A 22,386-nucleotide genomic window follows, 5' to 3' on the forward strand; every position below is an offset into this window, starting at 1 on the left:
GAAAAATTATCACAGTGAAGACACTGAATGTATTTGCATGGAATTTTATATTTATTTTTTAAAATAAATGAACAAAATTAAAATGTGGATGTAAAAAGTGTTTGTAAGATGATACTGAAGTTGTTTCAGAACTAAGGTGCATGCCTTCTCACTGAGTGAATACCGTGGGATATAGTAACTCTATCGTCAACAAAAGGCTTAAGAGCCAACATGCTATCACCAATGAGTTGTCTTTCTAATAACATCAGTTGGTTTTTAGCATGATATCCAGGTCTAATTCAATAGAAGCAGTTCTTTGCTGGTCTGGCTTAAACTAGAGGTACAGTTTTAAAGTTGTTTGAGCAAAAGTGTAAAATAAATAATAAAAAAAGCTCTTTTGACTCAGTTTACAGAAACATGCAAAGTAAAGCAGCAGTGAGCTATTTATAAGAATCAAATTGCTAAAATATTTTAAAGAGAATATTTAATTCAAAAGATGGTAGTGAAGTAGAGAATTTGACACCCTATTGGAAGAATTAAAGAGAATTTGATGTATATTAAGAAAAAAAAAAAAAGAAAACTATTCTCTATGTGTCCATCTGGTATCATTTAGGAATGTCCCTTAACTTAGTACTTGTGTTGGATTCTCTATTTCTGTGTCCTCCTGTTCCTCATGCTTAGTGTATTTATTTATATTTTTTTTCTGAAACTTAGCTTGAGAACTTCCTGAGATAGTCTAAGCATTCTCATAAATTTTAAGTTCATGCATATTTGAAAAAATGTTTATTCTATCTTCATATTTAATTATTTGAGCATAAATTCCTTCATTAAAGTAATTTTTAACTTAACATTTAAGACATTATTCCAATTTATTCTGCCAGTTATTGAGGAATCTGATTGAAGTTAATGCCTGCTCTTTCAAAACTGTGCATGCATGCACATGCAGTCTGATCTTTTGAGACCCCATGGACTGTAGCCCACCAGGCTCCTCTGTCCATGGAATTTTCCAGGCAAGATACTGAAGTGGGTTGCCATTTCCTTCTCCAGGGGATCTTACCAACCCAGGGATCAAATCCATCCCTGCATTGGCATCTAGTATTTCCTGCATTGGCAGGCGGATTTTTGACAAATCTGCCACCTGGGAAGTCCCCTTTTAAGATACATATATTCCTCCTTTCAGATCTCTTTACCCTTTGTGATCTGATTTTCTCAGTGAAGATTTTCCTTTAAATTTTCTGTTGAACTTTCAGGGCTTTGGTATCTGAAAATTTATACCTTTTTGATCTAAAAATTTTTCTGGTATTATTTTGTTATAATTTGTTTTCATTTTTTCCTGTATTTCTTTTAGTAATTCTCCTGTCTAATTAAAAAAATATATTTTTCTTCCATTTGAATCTTACTGTTCTCTCTTTTGGGAGATTAATTATTCTGTATTTTGGGAAATATTTTTATATAATTTCTAATTTCCTAACATTATTTTATTGGTAGTTATAGCTTAATTTTCTTAAAATTCTTTGTTTTCTGGTAGTTTTTTTTATTGCATCCTTATCTTTTGAATGCAATGTTTTATCTTGCTCTTTCTAAGGATATTAATGGTTTCTGTTTTTTTCTTTCCATTTTTTTTCCTTCAGTTCTTATATACTTACTATTTCCTCCTCATTATTCATGTATTTATTATTTTGATGGTTTGTTTTTTTATTTTTCTAGTTCATGTAGGAGACTTTCTGAATTGTGTGAGGATCCAGGGCTCTTTTTCTTGATTCAGTTTTGAGCATGAGACATTAAAAGCTGATTGGAAGCTCTGAGTTTGTGTATGAACTTGATCAGTTATAGAATTTAAATGTTAAATGATGGGAAAATAAGCTCTCCTTTTTGTTGGGGCTCACACTTGTGAGTATCTTGAGGTCTTTTCTCTATAAATAAGTAGTTTCTTAGGAGAAGAATCCTCAAGTGTCCTACGGCGAAAGCACGTGTCTTCCTAATATAAATAGAAAGAAGGGTAAACAATAGTTTCAGTGTTTAATACACAGACTTTCATTTCATATCCCTACTTTTCATAATCATCTCAATCACAGCCTTCTACTAGTTTGATATCTGATGTATCTCTAGTACACTTTCTCCATAAAAATACATCTCTGGTCTCTAGGGACCAGCCTGACTGCAAAGAGTGGGAGAGGGGACCTAGGGTCCTAGGGATTGATTTTACGTATCAATCTTCAAACAATAGTCCCATTTTCAATCCCCTGTGAGCCCTATATCCCACTTTTCTGAGCCTTCCTGGGATTTCCACACTATGAATGTTCATAGGTTTCTGCTAAGTCAGTTACTACTTTTCAGTTCACTTTCCAAGTTCCAGAATTTTTCATCTGCAGAAGTACCTTCCTTACTCTCCCTGTCTTCATACATCTGTGCTTATTTTCTTTTAATACTTACTTTCTGTCACCCAGGTGGTGTTTTCAGGAAGGACTGAGTAGATGTGGTGAATCTGCAATTCATTCAAATGTGTGTTACATTTCAGAATAATAAAGAAAAAATTATTTGAAAAATCTCAGAGTAAGAACCTTGATACTTAGAAATCTAACACATCACATTATATTAAAAGTAAATTCTTGCCATTCCTAAGCTCAAGTTCAGTGTCTAACAAGAGCTATGGAAAAATTTTATGTGAAATACCCCTGTCTTATTCAGTGTAATCTATATGTATGTGTGTGGTTGCATTGTATTTTGTGTATACACATGCACACATAATTAAAGTTGATGTGGGAACTAGTAAATTTCCGTGTGCAAGGAAAATATTCTCAGCACAGAACTCAGGATTTTATTTTATTTTTTAATTTTATTTCATTTTTAAACTTTACAATATTGTATTAGTTTTGCCAAATATCGAAATGAATCCACCACAGTTATATCTGTGTTCCCCATCCTGAACCCTCCTCCCTCCTCTCTCCCCATACCCTCCCTCTGGGTCGTCCCAGAGCACCAGCCCCAAGCATCCAGTATCGTGCATCGAACCTGGACTGGCAACTCATTTCATACATGATATTATACATGTTTCAATGCCATTCTCCCAAATCTCCCCATCCCTCCCTCTCCCACAGAGTCCTGATCTATACTATAAGACTGATCTATACATCAGTGTCTCTTTTGCTGTCTCATACACAGGGTTATTGTTACCATCTTTCTAAATTCCATATATATGCATTAGTATACTGTATTGGTGTTTTTCTTTCTGGCTTACTTCACTCTGTATAATAGGTTCTAGTTTCATCCATCTCATTAGAACTGATTCAAATGTATTCTTTTTAATGGCTGAGTAATACTGCATTGTGTATATGTACCAAGCTTTCTTATCCATTCATCTGCTGATGGGCATCTAGGTTGCTTCCATATCCTGGCTATTATAAACAGTGCTGCGATGAACATTGGGGTACACGTGTCTCTTTCCTTTCTGGTTTCCTCAGTGTGTATGCCCAGCAGTGGGATTGCTGGATCATAAGGCAGTTCTATTTCCAGTTTTTTAAGGAATCTCCACACTGTTCTCCATAGTGGCTGTACTAGTTTTCATTCCCACCAACAGTGTAAGAGGGTTCCCTTTTCTCCACACCCTCTCCAGCATTTATTGCATGTAGACTTTTGGATCGCAGCCATTCTGACTGGTGTGAAATGGTACCTCATAGTGGTTTTGCTTTGCATTTCTCTGATAATGAGTGATGTTGAGCATCTTTTCATGTGTTTGTTAGCCATCTGTATGTCTTCTTTGGAGAAATGTCTATTTAGTTCTTTGGCCCATTTTTTGATTGGGTCATTTATTTTTCTGGAGTTGAGCTGTAGGAGTTGCTTGTATATTTTTGAGATTAGTTGTTTGTCAGTTGTTTCTTTTGCTATTATTTTCTCCCATTCTGAAGGATCAGGATTTTAGATTTCTCTAGCTTTTTGTAGCATAACCAAATGACAGGAAATTATTTTTTTTTTCTTAAATGATGTCTTCTTTCCAATTATGTACATCAAATTAGCCTGATTTGGTTGTCCTATTTTCGTCTACACAGTTTTCAAACTTTTAGAGGAGAGCAATGGTAGGAAGTCTGCTTGGGGGTTGGTAATATCATCCGGTAATTCAGCATAAGTGGAGCACTGGTCTGTCACTTTCTATATTCAGGCATTGAGTTAAGAAAATTGAGGAACATTGAACTAACTCAGCTTAGTCATGTGCTCTTATATTATCAACAACAACTGTATATCTTTTTCCCTATCCACTCACTTTCTGGAGGTTTTGGTTGTCCTTCCCTGAATTATAATGTGGTAAAGAGGCAGTCAAGTAGTAAATGCAACTTTTGAAAATTGGAACCTCAAAGCACATTGCTCTGTTATAGACTATTACACTAACTTTTGGCTTTCAAGTCCCTGAGTAGGCAGACTTTCATTGATATTAGAAATTGTTCAAGTTAGAAGGGAATACATCTCTGAAGATGAAAAAATATTAAGCCACAATCAAAGAGAAATTAATATTTTTTGATCTTTGCATTTCCTGGAACAGGCTGCATCATGAGATGAATGACAGTAAATAGTTATATGGCATATTAATCAGAGTTAGTTACATAAAGTGAACTGCAAAATTGCAAACTAAATACATGGATCAGTACCACCGAAGAAAACATTTTGAAGAAAGTGCCTTATAGGGGAAACAGAAAAGGTAAGCTATCACTCATGAATGTTCAGTTAAGCTATGAAGAAGAGATTGGTGTGTCAGGAGACAACTGAGCATGATCTTGATCAGAATGCATCCAAATGCTAAACTGGTCCATTACTTGAAATCAGTTATTCAAACCTATTTATGATATGTTTTATTAAACATTTATTAATTGAATATTTATTCAATACATATCATCTTGCTATTTTCAATTGCTCAAGAATATAAGACTGATTAAGATAGATGAGCTCTGTTGCTATCACAAAGGTTAACATCCTAATAGGGGAGACATGGAATAAATAAATAGGTAAATAGATTCCCAATGCAATGTGGTCACAAGTTCTGTAAAGAAAAGACAGGAGAAGGGGCAAAGGAAATATGTGATCACAATTTTATAAAGGGTAATGGTAAAAAAAAAAAGACTTGAAGTAAATGTGGGGACAAGCCGTATTTCCATCTGCAGAGGGAAGTACAGCACACAGGCCCTGAAATGGTGGAATGCTCAGGAGCATCAGGGAGGATGTGTGGTGTGAAGTCAAGTGAATGAGGAGGAAAGTGGTTGAGGATGCAATTAGAGCTATAAACAGAGGTCAGGGAGGCCTTCTGTGTATTTTGGATTTTATCCTAATTTTCAGGATGGGTGTATGACCTGATTTCCATTTTTAAGTCCAGTGTCACAATAGCTATTCTGTGGTAGAGAGAATGGAGATGGGGAGATCATTTTGATGGCTAATGCAGGAATCCAGGCAAAAGATGATGGTCATTTAGACTAGTGAGGTAACAATGGAGAGTGGGAATATTGCATTCAGGGTAGGCTTTATAAGTAAATCAAGGCGATGGATTGGGTTTTGGAAGTGAGAAGATGGGACGTTACAGATGACTCTAAGTAGTTTGGATCAAGGATCTAAATGAACAATGGCACCACTTAAAGTGATGGAGGACCCTGGAGAAGACCAATTTTATGGTATGGGAGTGGGGAGGAAGATCAGTAGTTTATTTCAGATGTGTTGGATTTACAATGTCTATTAGAAATGCGAGTGATGATTAGTCACTGATTGGATATTTGATTATGAAGCTCAGGGGAAAGGAAGAACTTGAGAAGTACATACAGCATTCCAACTATGAAGGATGTGCAGTATTTAAAAATCATGGGACCTGATGAGTTAGACTAGATATGCATACTAATAAAGAGAAGAGATCCAAAGACTGTCTCAACTTCTGTGTTCAAAAAGAGTAGGAGGATCTAGCAAAGGAACATGAGAGAAGAAAGATTAGAAAGCAAAATACAGCAAGCACCATGTAATAACTGTGCACATATCTATAAATCGAGGAGAGGGGAAGTAACCATTCAGTTCAGTCGCTCAGTCGTGTCCAACTCTTTGCGACCCCATGAATCGCAGCACGCCAGGCCTCCCTGTCCATCACCAACTCCCAGAGTTCACTCAGACTCACGTCCATTGAGTCAGTGATGCCATCCAGCCATCTCATCCTTTGTTGTCCCCTTCTCCTCCTGCCCCCAATCCCTCCCAGCATCAGAGTCTTTTCCAATGAGTCAACTCTTCACATGAGGTGGCTGAAGTACTGGAGTTTCAGCTTTAGCATCATTCCTTCCAAAGAAATCCCAGGGCTGATCTCCTTCAGAATGGACTGGTTGGATCTCCTTGCAGTCCAAGGGACTCTCAAGAGTCTTCTCCAACACCACAGTTCAAAAGCATCAATTCTTCAGCGCTCAGCTTTCTTCACAGTCCAACTCTCACATCGATACATGACCACTGGAAAAACCATAGCCTTGACTGGATGGACCTTTGTTGGCAAAGTAATGTCTGGCTTTTCAATATGCTATCTAGGTTGGTCATAACTTTTCTTCCAAGGAGTAAGCGTCTTTTAAAACCATTCAGGGAGAGGGACAAAGCAAAAGTTTCCTGGAAGAAGTAATGATTGAGATAGATCTTCAAGGTTTTAGGCTTATAAATAATTGGCAAGCTACTGTCCATCCATCCTAGAGTCTAAATCTAGTCCCCTTTAAAGGAGTGTGCATTCTTATAGGAAATAACATGATATATACTCAAATAACTCAAGTAACATTTCTAGAGTACTTTCATGTACTCACAATGATCCTGTGTGGTAAATGTATGTATTGTTACCCAGAAGTAATAAGGTTAACAGACTTGTCCAAAGGCAGATAGACTACAGCTTTGTGACACAATTGAGGGTAGATCCCTTCCCTTCTGAATCCTACATCCCTCTTCTTTTTACTCCACCACCTATTGCAACATAAAATGAAGGGAATGCCAGAAGATCAACTCAAAAAGCGTTCTGGAGGAGCTCCATGGAAAACCTACTTCTTTCTGGAAAGATCAGAGGTTTGTGGGAGAGGTACCATTTTTGACTAGAATTTATAAAATGGACAGAATTCCAGGATAAAAGTTGCCTTACCTTGGTATTCCAGGTTCATGCATGATTCCGTCCAGCCCAGCCATCTTCATCTGTTTTCATTACTTACAGCTGCGGGAGGCCACGACTGACCATGCTGAGCCACCCACACGTGTACATCATGTCAACCTCTCTCTTGCTGATGTACCTACAGTCACACTGCTCCCTTATATGTAGAGGCATTCCTACTATAAGAGCCACTCTTCCATGTATTCTTCCAGACAAAGTCCAGTGTTTTCTTTACACTTCCTCCGAACAATTTAGAAGCCCCTCCTCCTAAGTCCATGCATACTGTGCATCTCTCAGTCAAGGTTCCATGGTATTCTACTTCCAAATTCTTATCTGTCTTCCTTAAACTGTGAACTTCAGGAGAGAAGGACTTGTCAAGCATGTAACTGATGCTAGTCCCACGTACCAAGGTATAGTGGTCACTCACACTGATCACATCTTATCCCCATGGAGCTTCAAGTATAGCAATACTTAGTAAATACTCACTGGACATTTTATTATGATGATGATCATTGTTAATGAGTATATGTACTTTGTTCATAGTGTTCCAGATCCATATTGTATAAGTACATCTTGTGCTTCGACGTATTATCTGAACTAAGGTTTATTTTACCTCCTTTAAAGTAAAGTTTATTTTATTTCACTTTATTCTTTGAAGTATATCCTTCTGAAGTAAAGATTGCCATAACTTTATGGTGTATAAAGTCTCCTCTGAGCAAAATAGGCATCAAATAATAATTCACAGACTATGATGATAATTTAGAGTCTGTGCTTCCTTCAAAAGAGATATTTTCTCGAACTTTACCCCTGAGTTCAATGGGAAAGTTAAAAAAATGGCTTATTTGTATATGTATGTTTCATTAGATATTATCTTATCCTTTGAATCATATTACTAAATAATTTTGTTCCTGAATTGTACAGACTGCAAGAAATTTGGGGGCTTCAGGATTTCAAATAATGCAAATGACATATATCAGACAAACAAGACACCTGCATTTTAATACGTGTGAATTCATGCAAGAAAGAAGACAAGATTAAGGAGTGGGATAAATGTTTTGCCAAAAAAAACAATAAGTACAGAAATCCTCCAGGAAAAGTGGTGCAATAATTTAATCACATATTGACAATATATATTTCTAGGCAAATACAAAACGCCTTCCAATTTATAAATAGCTTATCACCTTCCTTAGTCCTCTCCAACACTTTAAAACTCTGGCTAGTAAGCACACAGAAGCACAGATTTACACTTTTAAGCCTTAACTTCCATTTTGCAGTTTCTGTGGAGGTAATTAGACTATATTAAAAAATGATATCTTGTAAGACCAAATAGTTTAGAGTATAGATGAATATCTATGTCATCCTATTAGCATATTAGCATAGTTTATAAATTTCTGTGTTGATTTTCTGCATTCATTTTTTTGTAAAGATTTCAGGGGTCATAAAATACTGAGTTTTACCCTTAACCCTATTGTGCTTATGGCGAACCATCTTTTGAAAGGCTTGATTATGTTAGAAAATTACATTTCTTAAGTTTACCTCTTTGCTGGAGACTGTTAGCTAATTTGGGGCTTCCCTCGTGGCCCAATGATAAAGAATCCACCTGCCAATGCAGGAGACACAGGTTTGATCCCTGATCCAGGAAGATTCCCTGGAGAAGGAAATGGCAACCCACTCAGGTATTCCTGCCTGGGAAATCCTATGGACATAGGAGCCTGGTGAGCTACAGCCCGTGGGGTTGAAAGAATCAGATATGAATCAGAGATCAAACACACACACACACACACACACACACACACACACACACGTTAATTTGCCTTGAAACTGAATGTAAGTCTGAAATTGTACATTATGAATTTAAAATATAGTCACCTATGAGTTATTTTTGAAATAACTATTTTGTATTTAATGAAAGGAAATCTCAAATATTCTTATGTTTCTAATTTTGTGGTATCATATGTTAAACACCCTTGTTTTCATTTCTGCCAGGTAACTTTAGTGTTAAAATTTTGCAGTTTGATTTTGGCTCAAATATAATTTTAAAACTAATTGTCACTCCTTTAAAAACCAATGAGAAAATGTGCACTTTTGTAAAAATTTAATACAACTGAAAATAAAGATTTAAGATCAACTACATATGATTTATCTGATCTCAAGGAAATGGCAACCCACTCTTGCCTGGAGAATCCCAGGGACGGAGGAGCATGGTGGGCTGCCGTCTATGGGGTCACAGAGTTGGACACGACTGAAGCGACTTAGCAGCAGCAGCAGCAGAGAATCCTTATAATCAAAAAGTTCAAGATATTTGTTGGTAAATAGTCTAGAGAAATTATTCCCATAAGTCTGGTCAGAGAGATAGCTTGTAATAAAGTATCTTTTCCTCAGTCAAAAAAAAAAATTGGCTTGAAATAAGTAAAGATCACTACGTCATTAATCTATTTAAAGATTAACCTTTTAAACAGCCAAGATTTGTAACATACTTGTTCTTATTCAAAGTTCAATTGTGCTCAGCACCATGGAAAGTTTTATGATTGAGTATATGTAATTATAGTATATGAAGATTTAAAAATAACTCAAGGGATTGGACAAAGTTTTCCAGTAGTTAATCATTAATGAAGATCTTAAATCTGTGCTTTAAATACAGACAAAACTAGTTATAATGATCTCATTAATGCCTTATTAAGGTTATCTATTTTAGTATTTGTCAGGAGAATTCAGATGGAAATGAACTCCTTAACATATTTAGAAAGGGTTGTTGATCATTTACTCAGATAAAAGACATATATAGGTGATTAATTATTGTGTAAATAAAGGTTCCAATAGAAGCATCAGAATGTGCTTCTAGCTAAATGTAGCATGCTCAAATAAAATAAGCTTATATGCCAGTGCTCTCTGCCGTCTGTCTTTTTATTTGCTTTTACTAATTTAGGAAGTAATTTTAAAATGTAGTGGAAGTTGGAGAAAAAGTAGAGATGAAATAAATATGAATGTGAGTTGGGTTTTCCTAGGACTTCACGGAGTACCAAATGGAATCAAGACCTTTCACAGATGTGTTCAAAACTTGAGTTTTTAAAAGGTGAAAACGTGCTTGTTTGCCTTTGACAAAATCTGTTGTCCCAAGTTCAAACTGCAGAAAACAAGACATCTTTCAAAAAGCTCACAATTATCTCTTGCTCTTAAAATGGAATACTGTGATATAAAGCCAAAGGAAACTGCAATTACTGATAAGAAAGAAGAATATAATTAATGGTACAGGTAAAGAATTTGCCTGCAATGCAGGAGACACAGGAGACACTGGTTCAATCCCTGGGTCTGGAAGATCCCCTGGAGAAGGAAATGACAACCCACTGCAGTAGTCTTGCCTGGAAAATCCCATGGACAGAAGCCCCTGGCAGTCCATGGGGTTTCAAAGAGTGGGACATGACTGAGCAGCTAACACTTTCACTTTCAAGGGAGCATGCTTGAGATCAGTTATTATTATTCCAAGTGTGCAAGTGATTCCATTTGAACACTGTGATTCAATGGTTCACCAAGTGGGAAACAGGAATCCAGACAATTAAAGTAGAAAACAGTGGTGAGTGGGCAATAAATTGAACAAATGAACTGTATATTTGTGTGTGTGTATTATTCACTAAGTCATGTCTGACTCTCTGTGACCCCATGAACTGTAGCCCACCAGGCTCCTCTGTCCATGGGATTTCCAAGGCAAGAATACTAGAGTGGGTAGCCATTCCCTTCTCCAGGGGATCTTTCTGACACAGGGATTGAACCCAGGTTTCTTGCATTGCAGGCAGATTCTTTACCAACTGAGCTAACAGGGAAGCCCAATCTGTGTTATTGTTGTTCAGTCACTCAGTCGTGTCTGACTCTTGTGACCCCATGGACTGTAGCACACCAGGCTTCCCTGTCCTTCTCTGTCTCCTGGGGATTGCTCAAACTCATGCCTATTGAATCTATGATGCCATACAACCATTTCATCCTCTGTTGCCCCCTTCTCCTCCTGCCCTCAGTCTTTCCCAGCATCAGGGTCTTTTCCAATGAGTTGGCTCTTCACATCAGGTGGCTAAACTATTGGAGCTTCTGTTTCAGTATCAGTCTTTCCAATGAATCTTCAGGGTTGATTTCCTTTAGGATTGACTGATTTGATCTCCTTGCCATCAAGGGACTCTCAAGAGCTTCTCCAACACCACAGTTCAAAAGCATCAGTTCTACAGTGTTCAGCCTTCTTTATGGTCCAACTCTCACATCTGTACATAACTATTGGAAAAACCATAGCTTTGACTACATATAGACTTTTCTCAACATTGATGTATCTGGTTTTTAATACACTGTCTAGGTTGTCATTGTTTTTCTTCAAAGGAGCAAGCATCTTTTGATTTCATGGCTTTAGGCATCCGCAGTGATTTTGGAGCCCAAGAAAATGAAGTCTATCGCTGTTTCCATTGTTTCCCCATCTACTTGCCATGAAGTAACCGGGAGTTTGTGATGGACAGGGAGGCCTGGCGTGCTGCGATTCATGGGGTCGCAAAGAGTCGGACACGACTGAGCGACTGATCTGATCTGATCTGAATGGGTCAGGATGCCATATTTTTACTGTTTTGAATGTTGAGTTTTAAGCCAACTTTTTCACTCTCCTCTTTCACCTTCATCAAGAGGCTCTTTACTTCCTCTTTACTTTCTGCCATCAGGGTGGTGAAATATGAAGTGAATATCTGAGGTTATTAATATTTCTCCCTGCAATCTTGATTCCAGCTTGAGGAATTCCAGCAGGCGAAATCTACCACTAGTGCAACCTGGGAAGCTCACTCAATGCACATTACCCCTTCTAAAATAAGAGCCTATGATAAGTATTACCATATCTGATTGGTCTCCAAAGCCTAAAAAGTCTACTTCATTGATTTTCTGAGTTTGTCTTTTTCTTCTAACCTCCAAGATTATCTCTGATTGGGAATATTAAACTCCTAACTCATTTTACTACCATGATTTCTCTCCCATCTTCTGTCTATTCTTTTACACCATACCCTACTTTATTAATGTGCACAGACTTATCCTTAACCATCATTCTAGCCGTAGTTTCTTCTGTTGTTGTTGTTTTCCTACCTGTCTACCTCCCTAGACTCAGCTGTCAACCTCTGGTCTTATAATGTTCCCTGGTTCCCATGCTTCTTGCTTTTCTCTTGTTTATCCCCTGTCTGGGGAAATCCCAGTTTTTCTTCACTGTGCAAACAAATCTTTCCGGCAAACTCTCTTGCTAAATTAAATGCTCCCTTCAGTGACTTCCATGTACTCTTGATGTGCTTCTATCAAAGAAATCAATCATTCTGTGTGGTTATTATTTGTTTCTGTCTCTCTCTCAGTAGTCTGAAGGATCTTTTAGCACAGAAAGGCTATATTGGTCATTTAAAGGAAACTCTTCTGTTAGTAAAGTTGCTGGTATGTGGTAGTAGTAGTGGATCTTCAATAACTGCTTGGGGAACAATACAAGAGATGGATATTAGTAACAGAAGTCATCCTTACTAAAATTACTCAAAATACATAAAAGCGTTTGTGATAGAAAGTATAGAGCTAGTTCCAGGGCTGGCTCTTGGAGAACCTAACTAAACAAAGTTTTTGCCTCTCTTACTTTTACTTCCCCTTTTATTCCCCTTTTAGCAGACAACTTCCCAGTGCCCATATTACCCTTCCTTGTTGGAGCCCAGTTTTTTGCCTCCCAAGCCCCACCTTGGGATAGTGATTGTTTATATTCCAAATATTTTCTGGCCCCCTACACACTCACAGCAGACTTTACCTCTTCTGTGTGTTGTCCCACTCAGACGTCATAGCTGTCCATGTGAATGAGAAATGGCATAAGTGCCTTAGCTAATTAACTTCCACACATAATGTATGTCTGTTTTAATTAGATTCTTCTGGATATCTGTGATGTAATCCAAAGGAGTAGCTCATATATGGGGAGTGATAGCACTTGGTTCAGAAGGGCAAGGAGGCAGTTGCGGAAGGAGAAGGATGAAGATTTAGCGTCTGTAGACATCCTTCTGCAGTACCAAACTACCTTTCAGCGTCACAATAGCATAGATCCTTGGAAAAGCAAAACTCATTTTCCCACTGTTTAATAATTCAGGCTCCTAATGGGATATTATTAGGTGTTTAGTGATCCCATTGCCTTCTTGCCTTCTTCTCTACCCTCTTTCCTTCCTTTAATAAATATATATTCCAGGCAGTCTGCTGGAATGAAGTGAGGGAAACATGTATGGCCTCAGGCCTTCAAGGTGTTTGTAATCACTCTAGTAAGGGAATAACTCTTGAACATTTAGAAGATAATTGCCATTGTGCTAAGTGGTGTGAAGAAAACTACCAACTAGACGAGCATCTATCTTCAGGGTTTCAAAGTAATATCCACAGTGTGTGCGTGTGCTCAGTCACTGAGTTGTGGCTGACTCATTTGGACTGTAACAACCTGCCAGGCTCCTCTGTCCATGGAATTCTCCCAGCAAGAATGCTGGAGTGGGTTGACATTTCCTCCTCCAGTGGGTCTTACCAACCCAGGGATTGAACCCAGGTCTCCTCCATTGAAGGCAAATTCCTTACTATTTGAGCCACCCAGTATCCACAGAGTTAGTGTTAAAAACTATTTTGTATATAGTTAACACACTATAAGTTTTGCAGATTAAGTGTTGGATAAAGGCAGTTTTTGTCCAAATACATGGTGCCTAGGATTAAAATGCAATCCTCCATTTTTCCAATGAGATGATTGAGAAAAAAGCTTTCAGCCAATTTGTATAAATAAATTGTATGAATGTGAATAAAATTTTTAAATGCTTAATGATATTATTTAATATTTTACTTTCATTACTCATATGTACATAAAAGTACATTGTATGTAAATAATGTTAATTTGGAAGTACTCTTTCTCATGTTCATTTCATAAACAATCTTATTCAGACTTAAGCACATCATCAATAATAGTGATTTATCATCAAGAAGCTACATTTTAGTTACCAGTTCAGTTTTCCCAAAGACATTTTTACTTATATCTAATAAATTTCCAATAAAATATTTTTGAAATCATATATATTTTATCAGTGAAAATTTTATGTCAGACTACAAATGCCAGTTCACCTAAATTTTGGTCTTTTTCCTCCTTTATCCTATAAGGATGCATTCATGATCTTGACAACTTTTAATTTTATATTGAATTTTACTCTAATATCCAGCCTTTTCAGTTATGAGAATAACAATTAATGATAAAAATATTTGCCTGCTTATTTAAAATAGGGCTTTCCTTGTGGCTCAGCTGGTAAAGAATCCACCTGCAATGCAGGAGACCTGGGTTTGATCCCTGGGCTGGGAAGATCCTCTGGAGAAGGGAAAGGCTACCCACTTCAGTATTCTGGCCTGGAGAATTCCATTGACTGGACAGTCAATGGGGCCTCAAAGAGCTGGACAGGACTGAACGACTTTCACTATTTAAAATAACCCTAGCAGATAAATACTGAAATCTCCAAAATATCATATTGTTTCTTTCACAGAATGAGTTTGTTGGGAAAGTACAACATGATTGAAAGACTTTAAGGGCTTGAATATAGATGACTTTATTTTCAGTGGGATTAATTTGAGGCATTACAGTTTATCCTCCATTTGAATATTTATGAAAATATGAGTACTTTTGCTCAGTTTAAGTGAATTATTTAGCAATGGACTGAATTATGTCCCCTCAAAATTCATACTCATTAGGAAGCCCTAGTTCCTGATGGATTTGAAGATAGGACATGTGAAAAGGTAATAAAGCTAAATAAAGTCACAAGGGTGGTGGTGCCCTTATAAGAAGAGGGAAAGACCCCAGAGCTCTCTTTCTTCTGAATGAGGACATAGCTAGAAGACTCCTGACTGAAAGCCAAGAAGAGAGCCCTCCCCTCCTAAGGAACTCAGTGAGTTGGCACCTTGATCTTGAACTTCCCAGACTCCAGAACTGAGAGACATAAATTTCTACTGTTTAAGCTACTAAGTCCATGGTATTTTGGTATGGCAGCCAAATCAAGCTGGTTAAGTACAGTTACAGAAGGCAAGTATTAATAGTAAAAGGCAAGCTGTCATGGAACAGCTCTGGGATAAAAGATATAAAACATTCCTCCTCTTTATGCCTAAGTATAGTATTCTTGGATGGCCAAAATTGCATCCCTGCATTGGTCCCAGTTGACACTTGGAAAGGGAAGAGACTTGAACAGTGAGTGACAAGGCTACCAGTAATATAACAAATACTCTTATACCAAATGATTTCAAATTATAGCAATCTTAAATCCAATAAATTTGACACCTTCAAATGATTATCAAAACAAAGACATTATTGTTAAAAAATTTTATCTGGATAAAAGAAAAATAGATATTAAAAATATAAAATTCAGTAATTCTATGCTGTCTTCACTTCTAATGCATGTGTGTGCATGAATACATTGTTTTGTACACATGTATGTCTATACACACAAGAAATTTATATTTTATCATCACTGAAAACTACTGTATATTCAATTTTATTTTCATTCTTTTCCACTTAAAATTATATCATCATGTTTTGTCATGTAATTAGAAATTATCATGATTATCATTTTTAATAGTTGCATAATCTGATAAGAACAGATACTACACTTGATCTTAGAGGGAGGAGGGTTCAGGATGGGGAACTCATGTATACCTGTGGCGGATTCATTTTGATATTTGGCAAAACTAATACAATTTGTAAAGTTTAAAAATAAAATAAAATTTTAAAAAATAGTTGCATAATATTCTTAGCTTGTCTAGGATATAAGAAAAAATAACAAGCACATTGAAAAGTGATTATTAGTTCAAAGATCTAGTCTTTGGAGCAAGTGGTGTTCCAGCCAAAGCTGTTGACAAGTGTATTCTTCATGAGGGATTAATGGTGACAATTCCCAAAGTAAAGCTGGGTGCTCAGTCAGGGTTCTGCTTGGTGTGATTCTTGTGCAGAGTACAAACTTTGAGCTCCCCCAACAGCTAGTGGGGAACCTTGCTGAGCTAACAAAGTTGACAGAAGAGCCAAATAACGTGCCTCTGTGTGACACTCAGAGATCCCATGCTTTTCCTCACTTAAGCCTCTGAAGAATCTTAGCGAACACTTCAAGAGTACCAAAATTTTGAAAGGGGAATTTGGCTGTCCATGTATGCTAAATGATGAGATCAGAATTAAAGGACTTTGTTATTACTTACTGTGTTCTTGCATTGACAATAAAACTTCTCAGTGGCTTAGCAGAGAGCACACTGCTGAAAAAAATAAACCAAACACCTGATTCTGGAGTTTGTGAAGTTGTGTTCTAACTCCACACTTCTTCAAAACCAACAGTCATGAAATCAGGTCTTAATCCTTCTTATCCTCACTAAAGCTGAAGAATGATCTGGAATATAATCTTATGCAACCTACAACTTCAGGCTGCCTTGAAGGCTTATCCCAGCTAAGAGAGGGAAAAAAAGATAGGTTCCCAGCTCCATCTCTCTTTTTAAATCACCATTTGAGTTAAGATGCTGAACTCTTCAGGAACTTTCTTCTGAGGGTCAGATAAGTTACTCTGACCTAAATAAAAGTTTTCTTTCTAACTAGTCTTCTAAAGGGAAGGGCAGAGCATGATGATATAGGTTTCATTTGAAATATTCACATAAAAGATGAAGAAAATTGCAAATCCAGCAGAGGTCACTTGACAAGATATAATGAAGTATACCTTCATTAATTCAACTGAATTGCATGGGAAGGCCAAAGCTCCAGGACCCTGAATGGTAGGCCACAGCAATGTTATTTAATCAGGTATTGATTTGCCTTCCTAGAGTCTGTCTTGATGCTTCCTGCACACTCTCTGTCCATGGTGCAGAGCTTTCTTCTCCTGACAATTGAGTATTCTGGGCTCAACTGCACTATTTTTTATTCCCTGGCTGGTATTCTCCCTTGACATACTAAGCTGTCTAGGGACATTTATGAATACCTTCCAAACTCAGAGGGACGAATCATACAGATTTTATAGCACAGTATTTCTCTGAAATGCATATTCCATTAAAATTGTTATGAGTTAATTTTGGGGAAACTTACAGTTCTTTATTTCAGATAGCTCCATCTTTTTATCTAAAAAAATCTGGTAATTGGTAATAACTTTATTCAATACTACTATTTGTCTAAATTCATATGACTTAAAAGTAATTTTCACTTTTACTCAAAGCACAAAATGTTACTTTTCTCCATAAAAATGTTGTAGAATATATCTGATGAAGAACGTATAATTTATAAAATTCTGAGTGAAAGAATCAAACTTATACTACAATAAAGGAATTGGATTTTCTTAGAAATTGGTCATCTAAGTGGAGAATACTAAAATATTCTGATTTATGAATAGATAGGTGACATGTTTGAAATTGAGCTAGTTAATAGGAGACCTGAAATTATTAAAGAAATACTGTGTTTAAAAGCGTAATGGAAAGATTAAAATACCAGATTCATCATATAGTCAGTATTTATATTAAAAAATAAATTACATAATAGAAAATAGGCAATGAGGTTGTTTATACATCATAGTGACACAGCTTCCCAGAGATGGGGCCGATAATGACAAATGTTATTTCTTAAAAATATTTTCGTGGGATATATTGTATCTGGATATTAAAGAGACTGATTCAATTCTTTATCCTTCAACATATTTGTAAGAGAGCTTACCATATGCTAGGTACTGTTCTAGACTCTGAGCAAACAATGGTGAGCACTCCTCTCCAGGAGGAGAGGGTAGGGAGAAGAGAAATAAACAATTAGGAAGGATAATCTCAGGGTGGCTCAGTGGTAAAGAATCCGCCTGTGGATGCAGGAGAAGCAGGAGTGCAGATTCTGTCCCTGGGTTGGGAAGATCCCCTGGAGTAAGGAATGGCAACCGACTCCAGAATTCTTGCCTTGAAAATCCCATGGACAGAGGAGCCTGGTGAGCAACACTCCATGGGATTGCAGAGAGTTGGAGACAACTCAGCAACCAGGTACACACAGGAGGATAATCTGAGTTACTTCTAACTGTTATGAATATAGAAACACTAGGTAGTAAGATTTTGTTAAAGAAAGAAAGGAGAGGGGCTTTAGATTGGGGTTCGGAGTAGGTATCTTTGAGAAATAGATTTGAGCTGAGACTTGTGTGAGTAAAAGGTGCCAATCATGCAATCATATGGATACTTAGAGCAGAGGGAAGAGGACATGCAAAGGACATACTACATGAGTTTAGGAATTTAAGAAAAAGTAAATACTAGTGAGGCAGAAATGTGGTGAGCCAGAGCAAAGTAATGTGGTGTAATTTGTATCTAGGATTCCCAGCATCTAATAAGGCAGTGTCCAAGGTTAAAAGGGATAGTGAAGAAAAACTGATTTGCTGCTGTTATCCATCAGGGGGAAATTGAAGTGGTTTTCTAAGACTGCACACAGTATAACTGAAATGGTTAGGCTTTACGTTTCCCTAACTAAATCTTCAACACATGCTGGAGAGTCATGTCTCTCTTAAAATACACACATGTATATATAGAGAGAGATCCAGAAGCTCATCATTGTTTGTATCCAAGCTTTCCTTTGATAGAGAAATCTCTGATACGTTGCTAAAGACAGAGCCCCAGGGTTGTAATCAACAGACCCAGGTTCAAGTCATGCTTTAAGTACTTGGTGCTATCTTATGCTCACTTGAGCCATCCGAGCCTAGTTTCTCATCTATAAAATATGAGAATAATTATGAGGGTCAACTGACATTGGGGAAGCTAGTTAGGGACAATGGTGGGAGGGTATATCATTTCATAAAAGTTCAAGTAGAATTTAAGAATGTATCTCAGGTATTTGTCTTCCCTTAGGAAAACAAATATGATAAATCAAAACTGTATTATTTCAGTAAATCATTAAGAGTTTTCAATTCAGAAATTTGTAGACTGAGAAGAAAAATTTGCCATTTATGTATTAAATGAAATAACTGTGCATCATAGCTGTCTGTAGCTAACCAAAAATAGCTGGATCATGGTCTGGTTCCTCTGGTGGTTTCAGCTTGATTCTTACTAGTGCAGCATTGATCTGATTTCATCTTTAGTCATTATTTTGGATAAAACACTAAGATAAGTGATATCAGGGCCATTTTCAGTTCTATTATGTAAGGAACCTGACATACATGAAATTTTTTCACAAAATGAAAGGAGTAATTTTTCAATTATGTGAAATACGTTTATCATTTTGTTATTATTTTTGCTATAATCTTCATCATACTGAATTTCATAAATGCTTTGTCAGGCTCAATAAAAGGGATATGTAGATTGCTAACCTATATCTATTAAACCAGAAAAGTCAGATGGGAAATAGAAATGTATTAGTCTATCACAAAATACTAATTTTCTTATCATGATTTAATCTTAATCACCAGAGTGGGTATAGGTTTTCTTCATTATAAGACTGATCCTCACTATATTTTCTTAAATGTAAAGGATAATGGCTACAGAGGCTTAGAAATTTCATAGTATCATTGAAGAAGGTTCTAAGTATAGAGTTATTAAAATTGCAAACTATTTGTTTTTAAGTTTGTAGGAATCACTACCCATAATCTCATCTGTTTTACACTTATTTCTCAGTATGGATTAACATTTTTTCCAAACTTTTTTCTGTATTATAATCATGGTGGTGAAATGCTATTTCAAACCTCAGATAAAAGCCTTATAGTGATTCTATGTGACAGAATTTTATCTGGGTTTCAAGAAATCCTAATAATAGCATTTACAATTCTTCTTTGCAATTTTTCCTCTTCTTGTTACTATAGAAATATGGAAAACACGTTCCTGGTTTAAAAAGCTAAAAGAAAAAAAATCAGCAGTTTAATCTGAGTCTTAGAAAAAGGATCACAAATCCTGGTATAGTATTTTGTATTTAAGCTAGTTTCTGTAAAGGCCCCTGACATGCCCCCTGGGAGCTAAATATTGACAAGCATGCTTTGGCAATCAAGATCAAGCTTGTTGAATTAACACAGCTCAAGTCTTGCATTGACACTATAACCCAAGACTGAGAACTCTTATCTCACCCCATTTATTTTGGCTTTATAGGTGATACTGTACACTTGAATTAGGGATTTTCACTGTATCTTAAACGCTACAATGTGGATTAATTTGATTTGAGAATATACTAGTCCTTATCATGTTCACAGTGGAAATTATAAATGAAATGGAACATTCATTGTTTTCTCTCCCAGCATGGATCCAGAATAAAACTATATGCCTAAGTCTGATATCTTTTCTATTAGAAAATGTCTTATAATTTCCACCTCTTAAAAAAGAGAAAGAGAAAAAAGAAGGATAATATTGTCCTTTATGTATCTTCCAGGTAAAAGTTAATCTATCCCAAATTGCTAATTCTTTCAAGGCTTTGATCAAAAATTAAAATATAAATTATAAAAGAAATAAAAGTTAATTTATTTTTCATCATGACTCTTCAAACTCAAATGGCAATATCCCAATGATGATTATTTTTGTAAAACTTAAAACTGTCTTCAAGTTTTAGAGGAAAACATAACCCTTTACAATCTTTCAGGAGTTAAGTATTGAATTTTATTAATAGCTAGGAATAAGGATGTAGTGGTAGTGGTGGGAAGAACTAACACTCATTAACAGCTTACCATGTGACAGATTCAGTATGGAGCACTTTACATGCATTTTCCCATTTAACTCTATAGGGTGGTTATTTTCATTGGCCCTGTTTAACCCTTGAAGAAACAGACTGAAAAGAGCTTCAGAAACTTATCTGGTCATGCTCAGTGTTTCCTAAAGCCTACTCTTTTTTTTCTTAATTAATTAATTTATGTTAATTGGAGGCTAATTACTTTACAATATTCTGGCACTCTTATTTTCTTTTCCATGAACATGCTCACAGTCAAGGTAGTAACTAGACTTTTCTCCTGCCCTTACAGAATGCATACCACAAAGGAAGAGGCATGCATGCCTGTACTGCTGTCATTCAAGGTGATGACTGCTAGTGCTAGAGGAAACAAAGGGAAGGAACATGGTGACTGGGGATGACCCAAGAGGGCCCCCAAAAGGACATCACATTCTGTAGGGACTGTAAGGGAAGAATAAGCAAAGAAGATGAAGAACATTTCAGACAGTGGAAATAACAAGAGAATTGACACAGAGGTGGGAATAAACACTATCGCTTCAAGAAATTGCTGATAGTTCAGTGTTTCAGGAGTTACTGGGTGGAGGCCACATAAATGATGCAAAGAACTGAATGAGTTTAAACATTAAAGGTGTACTTACCAGCTGATGACCTCTGTATCGTCACTGTGAATTGAAGATAATAACCCAAATCAGACCTCCCAGCGCTATTATGAGAGATGAATGAGATAATGCATGCTGAATGCCTGGCTTAGTCTTACTTCTCAATTCTAAGATTACGGTTTCATTTTCTCAAGTTAAAATCACACTCGTCTCAACCTTCAGAAATAATTTTTGAACTAACTTCTGAAATTAATTTTTTAAAATAAAATAGCTATTTGGCACAATATTCCTACCTCCTATAAGAAAGTAAAAGTTGCTCAGCCATGTCTGACTCTTTGCTACCCCATGTACTATACAGTCCATGGAATTCTCTGGGCCAGAATATTGGAGTGAGTGGCTATTCCCTTCTCCAGGGGATTTTCCCAACCCAGGGATTGAACCCAGGTCTCTTTGCATTACAGGCAGATTCTTTACCAGCTAAGCCACCAGGGAAGCCCAAGAATACTGGAGTGGGTAGCCTGTCCCTTATCCAGAGGATCTTCCCGATCCTGGAATTGAACTGGGGTCTCCTACATTGCAGGCAGATTCTGAGCTACCAGGGAAGCCACCTCTATAGGAAAGAGATGTGAATTGGGTCTTTTTTGATATATTGTTGTTGTTGTTCAGTCACTCAGTCATGTCCAACTTTTGGAGACCCCGTGGATTGCAGCATGCCAGGCTTCCCTGTCCTTCACCAACTCCTGGATCTTTCTCAAACTCATGTCCATCGAATTGGTGATGCCATCCAACCATCTCATCCTCTGTCACCCCCTTCTCCTCCTGCCTTCAGTCTTTCCCAGCATCAAGGTCTTTTCTAATGAGTCAGCTCTTTGCATCAGGTGGCCAAAGTATTGGACCTTTGGCTTCAGCATCAGTCTGTCCAGTGAGTATTCAGGATTGATTTCCTTTAGGATTGACTTGTTTGATCTCCTTGCATTCATAGGAACTCTCAAGAGTCTTCTCTAACATCACAATTCAAAAGCATC

The 22,386-nt window shown here is 36.8% G+C and overlaps 1 protein-coding gene across 2 annotated transcripts in view; it reads left to right on the forward strand.

Moving 5' to 3' along the window:
- Positions 1-22,386, forward strand: part of DPYD (dihydropyrimidine dehydrogenase) — a 922,996-nt gene that overhangs the window by 696,034 nt on the left and 204,576 nt on the right. The gene's annotated exons all lie outside the window — the stretch shown is intronic.

This window comes from Bos indicus, chromosome 3, assembly GCF_029378745.1.
Source record: "Bos indicus isolate NIAB-ARS_2022 breed Sahiwal x Tharparkar chromosome 3, NIAB-ARS_B.indTharparkar_mat_pri_1.0, whole genome shotgun sequence".
NCBI lineage: Eukaryota > Metazoa > Chordata > Mammalia > Artiodactyla > Bovidae > Bos > Bos indicus.